General features: G+C 30.7%; 1 long non-coding RNA gene across 2 annotated transcripts; it reads left to right on the top strand.

Moving 5' to 3' along the window:
- Positions 1-5,133: 5,133 nt before the first annotated feature.
- LOC126706853 (uncharacterized) lies at positions 5,134-8,371 on the top strand. Of its 2 annotated transcripts, none has more exons than XR_007648728.1 (3): positions 5,134-5,378; positions 6,343-6,419; positions 7,637-8,371. It is a non-coding gene; the product is annotated as an uncharacterized LOC126706853 (long non-coding RNA). The 2 variants fall into 2 exon arrangements; XR_007648726.1 differs by lacking the exon at positions 6,343-6,419 and having other exon boundaries at positions 7,637-7,783; positions 7,875-8,371.
- The last annotated feature ends 1,607 nt before the right edge of the window (positions 8,372-9,978 follow it).

Here is a 9,978-nt window from a genome sequence, read left to right on the forward strand (position 1 = left end):
ATGCGTACACCTTGACACATTTCAGGAACAATGTAGAAGCACCATGTGGTTGCAGAAGATAAGGATTGATTTGTATAAAAATTGATGGGGGCATTACCATGAAGACAATCAAATATTATAGGCTTTTGAATATTCATTATCATCATCACAATCATCATCATGATGAGATAAAGTGATGCATATATAAAAATTAGGAAAGATGCTACCAGAAATTCCATTGTGGGGCTCTGAATTGTCCTCTTAAAGTGTTCATTTCCTCTCATTTTTGTCGTGGTGGCAAGAGGGCAGTGATAGAATCAACCATGCTCAAATGTAGTCCAATTTATAATTCCACCTTTTGGACCCATAAGAGAGTCTTCCACACAAAGGAAACCGCGTACACTGTGATTTCAACCTTTGAGCGTACTAGGGTGGACCTAAATAGTATAAGACACTTCATCCAATACGGGCTCAAGAAATCTCAGAAAGGAAATAAGTTGTTAACCACATAGTTCACCAAATCTGCCAATAAGAAAACATTTGACGAAGTCATTGACAGAGCAACATAAGTGTAATAATTGAGTCACAGTTGCAAGCAACTGGGGTATCATGTCGGTGGTCTGTCACATTAGTCGGTTGCTTAAGTCACCTTGGTGTAAGCAATATCTAATGAAGTCGGAGCAATTATATATAGAGTATTTTTTTTTTTTTTTTTTTGAGAAACCATATATAAAGTAATGTTGGTGACATATAAAATGACACAATTTTTGTTATAATTCGCTCATGTGGTGAGTTGTGAGTGGTAGAGGTGTGTCTCTACATGAACTCACCATCACACCTTTACCACTCACAACTCGTTATATGAGTAAGTTATGGCACAAATTCTACCCTTTTATATGGCACCAGTATTTCTTGCAATTATATAGCCGCATCCAATTTCAAATTTCACATTTTGACAATGACCTTCGAGCTCAATTAGTCGGTATTTCTTAGTTTATTATTCATGACATTCAGAGTTTAAATTTCATCTCTCCATTATAATTATTAAAAAAAGACTAATAATTAATATCAATTTCATATGAGTAATTGATCAATTAATAACTAATGGAGTTGGAGCAATTAGTTTTTTTTTTTTTAATATAAGATAGAAATTCTGTTATAGTTTAATTTAAGTGTATATGTGTGTGAAAACTTTCTTTTAGAGACTTGAACCCTGACCATTGGCCCCCACACCTTATAAGTATTTATACTTTTGAAGCAACCATCACACCAAATGTGTGCGGTGGGTGAGTTGGAGCAATTAGTTAATACTTTTTAGTGTGTTCATGACATTCAGGGTTCAAATTTTTCCTTCCTCATTATAACTATTTAATTATAAAAAATACTAATAATATCAATTTTATAAGGGTAATGGGTTAATCAGTGAAACTTAACTTATTATGCATTAATCACAACTTAACATATTAGTTAGATGTAAAATTGAGTCAGACAAATTTTGACAACAAACTTGATTCTAGTATAAAATTACAATTCGACTTAGTATTTTTTTATTCGATGTGAACTTTGACAAATCCACCATTGAATTACATTTTTTTCTTATATTTTCTATACTTGCAAAATTTCGAAAAGATAAAAAATCAATAGTCATGTCATCAATCAAATATTTATATTTCAAACTATTTTATATTAAAATTATGCATAAAATAAGTTTATAAATTGAATAGTAAATAACACTCGAATAGTATAAAATTTAACATGTGTGTTGAGAACAAAAAGAACATGCAGTCCAATTTTCAAAATATGTAGTTATGTTAATCTTTTTAGTGGAATTTGAAACCTTGGCCTATAGCCAAGTTTGTCGCCAAACTATATCCAATTGAGTTTATCCCTAAACTTATTGTGACAAAAATTCTCATAAAAATATTTCACAATTGCCAAAAGATAAGTCATTAATAATAAATAATAATGCGAGATCCGTGGAGAGTCCATGTTAAAAACAATAAAAATCTGCAACTGCACTACTATAATAAAAATATATATTATGAAAAATATTGTGCCCGTAACATTATTACTCTAGTATTATATATATAGTATAACAATCTTTTGCAGCTTTTTACTGTATTTATTCTACTTTTTCAGCTTTTTGGTTATTGTTTAACAATTGCTTATCTTTTTGGCCATTTTTTTAATAACTTTTTATCAACTTTAATAAGTCAGACTCAATTTGGGAAACGTTAACTAGCACCGTGGTTAACATTTCCCTTATATATAAACCAAATGTAGTTTGAAACCTTTTATATTAGAGTAATGCTAGGACCACATAAAATAACACAATTTTTGCAAATGGTAGAGATGTGTCCTCACATAGACTCGCTATCATACTTTTACCACTCATAACTCGTCACGAGTAAGTTGTTGGAAAAGTTGTGTCATTTTACAATGTCCTAACATTACTCTTACTGACAAAAGCATTTCAAACACCACATGTCACACTACGATAGGTCAAATTCTGAATTGAGAAATAATTGTATGAAGGGATACTACGTGAACCTTTTAGAGTGAAACATGCACTCATTGGAGCATTGATTCGGTATATTCATAATGAAATGGCAGATAACACACCAACCTCGTGGCTGTGGAGGCAGGGGAGGGTCCCAAAATCCACTAGAAAGAGCCAATAGGTACAATGCGCATGGGGCGACCGGCCTATAATTCTGCGACCGCCCCAACCAAATTAAGAAGCCATTGTAGCATGCCAAGTTCCATATATAGTCCTCACTCTTTCTCATGTACAAAAAGGTTTTCTTTTTTTTTTTTTTCTTTTTTTTTTTAAGTGGCTGACATATCATCCTTGGACCTAAAAAAAACAAACACGTTTGTTATCTTCTAGCTTGTTGTTCTTCTCCTGGAGAAGGCATATCTGGCAACCTTTCATTGTCTTAATTATAAACAATGCTACCAAATTGGCTCCTTGTACTATTTTCTTGCTTTTCTCTCAATCCATTCACTATTCCACTACTTTTTTTTTCCTTTCTATTTGTCTAAGTCACTAAATCTGTAGATATCCATCTTTGTGTGGAAGCAATTATTGTTAAGGGGGACATCTTCCTTTTTACATGTGCAATTCTTTTTTATCGTGCACTTTATTATACCCTTCAAGTCGTGCATTTTTGTTTAAGAATTTTATGCCTACAAATTTAAATTCTATATTACATATTACATGTTCACATTATAATTTCCTACATTGTATTTTACTTTGGCTCAGTACCGTCCCATATGCATGGCTGTCTCAAAAAACAATTACCTTCTTCTGGAATGTCAAATGAGCTCACTGCATGTTTCAGACTAAGCCTAAATAAACAGCTGCTCACATTAACATAGTCAATGGAACCATATCAAGATCAGAGAAATTTTCTTCTAGAGTGCCTCTTGAAATAATGCATTATGATCGTCCATATTAATTAGTATTACTTTTCTAGCTATTATCCACTTTATAAATAATTAATAAAGACAGTCAAATGCATAGTGAGTTCTAGACCAACATCCACAATGGTAATTCACTCTCTAGTGCATGTGTACCTAATTCAAATCAACCCCAAATTATCCTCACGAATTTGAAAATCAACATTGATGTAACATATATAATCAAGGTAAGAATCAGCAGGTTTGGTGTTCTTCTTGACTAACTAGAGGTTCATTATGTTCTTCTGTCACTTCTGTGAGATTAACAACAACGACCTAAAAAATTCCATATTTTATTTCTCAATTTTCACTCTAAAAACGGGATGGTTTCAACTTGCAAACTCTGCATATATATATATATGTGTGTGTACACGTGAATCCACAAAATATTCATATTAATCTTGGGAATATGAATATTCTAATGATTCTATGATTGTGATGTTTACTGCTTTGGTAGGTGATAAAGTGAGAGCACATACACGCAGCAAAAACAACTACCTTTACTTCACTCCATTTGTGTGTGCTGTGCTCAATAAGTTGACTATGAATGGGCTGAATAGAGATGATGATGGTGACATGTACAGACTTGTTATTGCAGTTACCATAATAACCTGTCTGTTTAGTCCACGCGTTTGTCGGCGAGTCGACATAAAGGCTCTCACGATGACTTTTCTCATAAAGGGTCCCGCTTTTTTTGCTCTTTAGGCTAAAAGTCAGAGTCGTATTTTGAGATGAAGACTGAAGGGCTGTTAGCACCACGCGCACAAGTTGTTTGCCTCACCACCTTTTTTTTAATCGAAAAAATGTTAAAATTATTGTCAAATTATTATAAACTATTTACAAATTAACATATCAATAAATATAATTGATCTTGAAGAATAGAATAAACAAATATTTGAATTATTTTGATTGTTAGTGGCACACTTATTTATAAAACGTATAAAATAAAATTTATAATACTTTTAACATTTTTTTTTTTGAGTGTGTGGATTAGTTACAATTTTTTAATTTAAACTATCACTTCAATTAAACTTAACATTTTAAATTATTGAAACGCACAATCAACCTCCCAATCCTAAAAATCTTAAACTGTTTCACACACCAAAAAAAAAAAAAAAAAAACTAACTGAATATACTATTAATGATCAATTTGCTAGCAAATTGAGTAATGCATTACTCATTTGAATTCATTATATGTTTTTATGATTTAGTAAACACTTGTTCTTATAAGATGTGCATCTATTATATATTTAATATAAATTTATTTTATGTTATTCTATATATATATATATATATATATATATATATTATTTCTCAAGTTTGAAATAAGATTATGTTAATATAATTTATATATATAAAACCGAAGCCTCTGCTAGCTCTATAATTTTCCATTTCACATTTTTTTTTAAATTCTTTTTGATGTTTTATTATATTAGAATTTATCCATTTATCCCCCCATCAGCTTTCACGTCACCTTTAAAAAAAAAAAAAAAAAATTCTTCTTATCGTTTTTGATGTTTTATTATATTAGAATTTATCCATTTAATCCCCCACTCCTCAGCTTTCACGTCACCCTTTTTTTATTTTTTTATTTTTTAATTCTTCTTAACGTTTTTGATGTTTTATTATATTAGAATTTATCCATTTAATCAACCCCCCAGCTTTCACGTCAACTCTTTTTTTTTTTTTAATTCTTCTTAACGTTTTATTAGTATTATATTATATTAGAATTATCAATTTAGAACCCTAATCCAAGTTACAACTCTTTCTTTAGCCTTCACGTCTAAACCCTACAACCTCTCTATTTTCTAATATACACTAGCACGCCAAAACTCGATCCTCCCACCGCCATCGCCACCAAGGATCACTGCCATTGCATTGATTTCTCTTTGCCTCTCCATCGTTGCTCAATCCAGTCCATCATGTTTTATTTTGAGGTAATTAAAACATGTTTTTTACTCTCCTTAATTTCTATATATTGCTCTCTCTTTATCCGCTTCAATTGTTCATGGAATTTTGTTAGTTTGTGGTTGTGGGTTGCTATGGATTTAAGTTTTTTTGTTTTTTGTTTTCATGGAATTTTGTTGGTTTGTGGCTGTGGGTTGCTCTGGATTTAAGTTTTTTTTTTTTTTTTTTTTTTTTTTTTTTTTTTTTTTTTTTTTTTTTTTTTTTCGCAGATTTCCACGTTTTCTTCTTCTTACTTTGTTGTCAAATCTATGGCAAAGAAGAATCACGAAATTTTTGTAATTAGATTTTCTTTGTCCCTTTTTTTTGTATGCAATTTTTATTGGATTTTTGGTTTCTTGGGATTCTTCTATTTTATTTTAATTCTGGGTTTGTTTTAGTTGATATATAGTGTTTTTCTCATCTTCATTTTACATTGGTTTGGATTTTCTTTTTCTCTTTTTTTGGTTATGCAATTTTTATTGGATTTTTGTTTCCTGGGATTCTTCTATTTGATTTCAATTTTGGGTTTGTTTTGGTTTGATATATAGTGTTACTGTCATCTTCATTTACATTGGTTTTCCCTTTTTATAAATTATTATAATCTCTGGGTTGTCTTATATGATAGCCTACAGAATGTTATGTTAGGGCTACTGCTATTTTGGATTCTTTGGGAATTTTTTTTGAAGGTCGGGGTTGATTAGTATAGTTGTTTAAGAGTTATATAACTCATTTATATATGATTATGCAAGATGGGCATGGTATTAGATATTATAAATTTGAGGTAGAGATTCAGAGAGAGGGTTAAGAGAGACTTAACAAATAGCAAGCTTTAACAAATACCTCTATCATTATGCAAAATCAAAAGGCATATTACATATTTTTAATCTGTTGACTTCATAACCAAAAAATACATAGGTACCTACAAAAACCTCATTTTATGTTTTCAATTTTTAGGCACAAAGGAGCTTGCACAGGCCTTGAGAGAAAAAAACAACCCTTGGTTTTATTGATGTTGGTGTTGCTGCAACATGGTACTCTCTTTTCTTTTTAAAATTCTCTCTTTTCATTAAGTTTTTTTTTTCTTACACGTACACAAGCCGTTTGATAAAATTTGTAAGTGATTTTTTGTTGTTGTTTTAGAAGTCATAATACATGGAGAGTGGTAAGGAGGAAGATAAGTAGGGCATGTGATGCTGTGTTGTTGATTTAATTAGGGTGAGATGTATTTGTTGGCCTTATTTTCTTAGTGTCATTTTTTGTATGATGTAAAAACATGACTGTCATTTTTTTATGCTTTTTCAATTGAACCAGAATGGGTTTTTTTCTCCAACTTAAATGAATGACTGGCTTTTATGTACTGCACCTATTCTTTGAACTTGCTTTCAAGTTTCATATGAATATATTCTTTAAGAAAACATGTACATACTCCAAATTAAAAGGTAGACTCTAACTATTTGTATTAAAAATTTGTTGTTTTTTTCCTCTTGGAATATACTTTTAAATCCTTTATGAGATTTTGTGTTACCAATATTTGCTATAGCTCAATTTGTTGTATAATTTATAGTGGTGGAACTACTGAGTGTGTATTTTGGTTTCTACAATGAAAATGGTTGGTTTGAGTTCTTTAAATGTGACAAGACTTATTTACGAAGTTTTGTTTAATGGTGGGGAGCATAATTTTGTGTTGGGTAGGAAACATAGGCAACCACAAAATTTCAGAGGGTGGTTAGAGATGATCACCCGGAATGGAAGTGGTGGCTGGATGGTATGGATGATATAATATATTAAGTAAATGTTTTGAGTTGTTGTGAGAGTGAATATTATTTTTTCACTTTAACATTAGAGAAATCGATGCATCAATAATAAAATTTATATATTTATTTTATTAATATATTTCATTCTATTTTTCTCCTCAAAATTTTGATAGAGATGGTAGTAACTTCAAAGCATACACAAGTAATTTATTCATATTATTTTTTTCCTATAAAGTTTTATTCTCTCATCGTCACCATTATCTACTCATCAATATATTTTAGCGTACCAATTACTTGCATTGGTACCAATTAATGAATTTCCAATAGGTTTAATTCTTTTTATTGGTGATAGGTTTCAAATTTGCTACATAGAACATTTGGTCTTTGTTTTCCTTTTTGTTCTTGAAAAGATATAATAATTTCATCATTAGATGATAGTTGGAAATATTTACAAATTTTCAATTAGTCCAGAAATTTGATTTTCCAAGTTCTAGGGAAGAAGGAGATCAAGATTTCAAAGGCCAATTTGATGTAAGCCGTGGCTTTTGTGATGGGTGGAATTCAAGAAGCCTGCAATGATATTTAAATCTTTCAACGGTATCATATACATAATACCAAGTTTTGTATTTTTATATTCCCAGGTGATATATTGTTTTAACCAATCCAGTTGATTGTATTTTTATATTCCCAATATTTGATAATTGTTTTAACCAATTCAGTTGATTGTATTAGTTGCGGTGGAGGTTGGCTATTATGGTCAAATCGAAACCAAAGGCATGTGGATGAAACTTTGAAGTTAGTAGTGGATTTGGTGCAAACAACCTGTACACTTGCTGTGGAATATATGGAAGTTTAGAGAAATAATCAGTCTAGATAGCCTGTTGAAGGGTGTACATGGCCTCTATGGATTTGGGGCTTCAAGCAGTAGAGATAGAGTGTGAATTTAATAGTCCAGTAGATGAAGTAAAGTCAGCTAGACCTACCAATTTGAGCATTGGCCACATCCTTAATGATGTTAGACTACTTGGTAGTTGGCTCTTCTATTAGGAATATATTTTTCTCTTGTGGCTTTCCTTGAACAAATAGACCAACAAAGAAGATAGCATTTGAAGCAAAGAACTGGCTGGGTTTGCTAGACAATGATGTATTGGATGGAGGAGCATCCCCCATGTATTAAGACTCTACTAAACAGTAATGTACCTGCTCATTGAAAAAAAAAAAAAAAAAAAAAAAAAAAAAAAAAAAACCCAAATGTATTTGTAGCATTTTTCAGTGGAATTTCTTGCTTCCTTTTGGCATTTTTAATATAGTGATACTCCAAAAAATTTTAAATCAAAATTTTTTTTTCTATTAAAAGTTGTGCTATTACCCCAATCCATTAAAAATCACTACTCATGTTTTAGTTTTAAAGTTGTAATATCTATTGGACAATATAGTATTTTTTGTTTAAATGCATTAATATTGTTCTTTTTTTAGAACCAAAAAATTGTCATATTTGAATGATATCTTGAATAATCACTAACTATATATAGTATATTATTAATGTCATCTCTTATTTATAAGCATTTCATTTAATTATATAAGTTATTCCAACTAAAATAAAATGAAATGAAGATTTGAAATAATATTTTAAACTACCATAAATAAATATTCGATATAAACTAAAATTAATAAAATTTTCTTTTTAAAATCTTATTTTCAATAGTTTTTCTGTGCATCGCACGGGTTAACGACTAGTACTTTATTTAATTTATAAAAATTTTGGTTATCCTTACATCATACAAATAAATTTTTGGTGAGTATATACACGGGAGGATTGTGGAAGTAGAATCTACGTTTGATATAGACTTAAGTGATCCAACAAAGTAATGGGAGCATCTGTGACTCTGCGATGACAAAATTTTGTAGGCCATCCGCTCACAATTATTATTAATTGATTGTTGGACACAACCCTGAAGTGATTGTGGGTGGTGAAAATAATGCCAAACAAACAAGTTAATTTAGCCAATGAAAGTAGGACTTTCTATTAATGAAAATTTGAAATTCATATCGACTTCATCCATTCTATTTAGTACACACGAAGAATCATTTTAGCAATGTTTAATTATCTTCCCATTCAATAATATAGTATACAATACTATATGTCTTCGTTAATTAAATTCCATCTTAATCACAATCCTAATAATTAGTCTCTGAGCACTCACGTCAAAAGTTTCCACAAGTTCAGGTTGAAATAGTTTCCATGTATAATTAATATCTCTTTCTCCATATATAAATATATATATATATATATGCATAAGAATTACCTTGGTTGAAATCCCAAGGGCTAACGAAATCTTGAGTCTCAAAATTCCATGACATGCATAATTCGAATTTCCCTCTTTCTATCTTGAAAGTTCAATAAGTGTATAAAACACCTTGAACGTTTAGACCCCCAATTTACAAATTACCAATTTAAGATTAATATCAAACAATTAATGTGTGGAAAATGAACATAAGCTTAATACAGAATTGATAAACAATCTAAACCAAATAAAATCACATCCACAACAGAAATTAAATGTAAAAGATTAAGGGAAAAGAGATGCAAACACAAGGACAACACTCGATGTGTTATCGAAGAGGAAATCGAAGCCCTCGGCGTAAAACCTCTCCACCGCCCTCCAACTACTAAAAAATCCACTAAAAAATGTAGTCGGGATACATGAACAGCAGAAGACCCTCTAAGCCTAATCTACCCAATATACCTAAGCCCTCCAAGCTTCTACTCCAACGAGATTACGCCGAACCTATTTCTTCTTTAGCTTACCAAATTCCGCTACTTGACCATAGTATC

The sequence above is a fragment of the Quercus robur genome, chromosome 2 (genome assembly GCF_932294415.1).
Source record: "Quercus robur chromosome 2, dhQueRobu3.1, whole genome shotgun sequence".
Classification (NCBI taxonomy): domain Eukaryota; kingdom Viridiplantae; phylum Streptophyta; class Magnoliopsida; order Fagales; family Fagaceae; genus Quercus; species Quercus robur.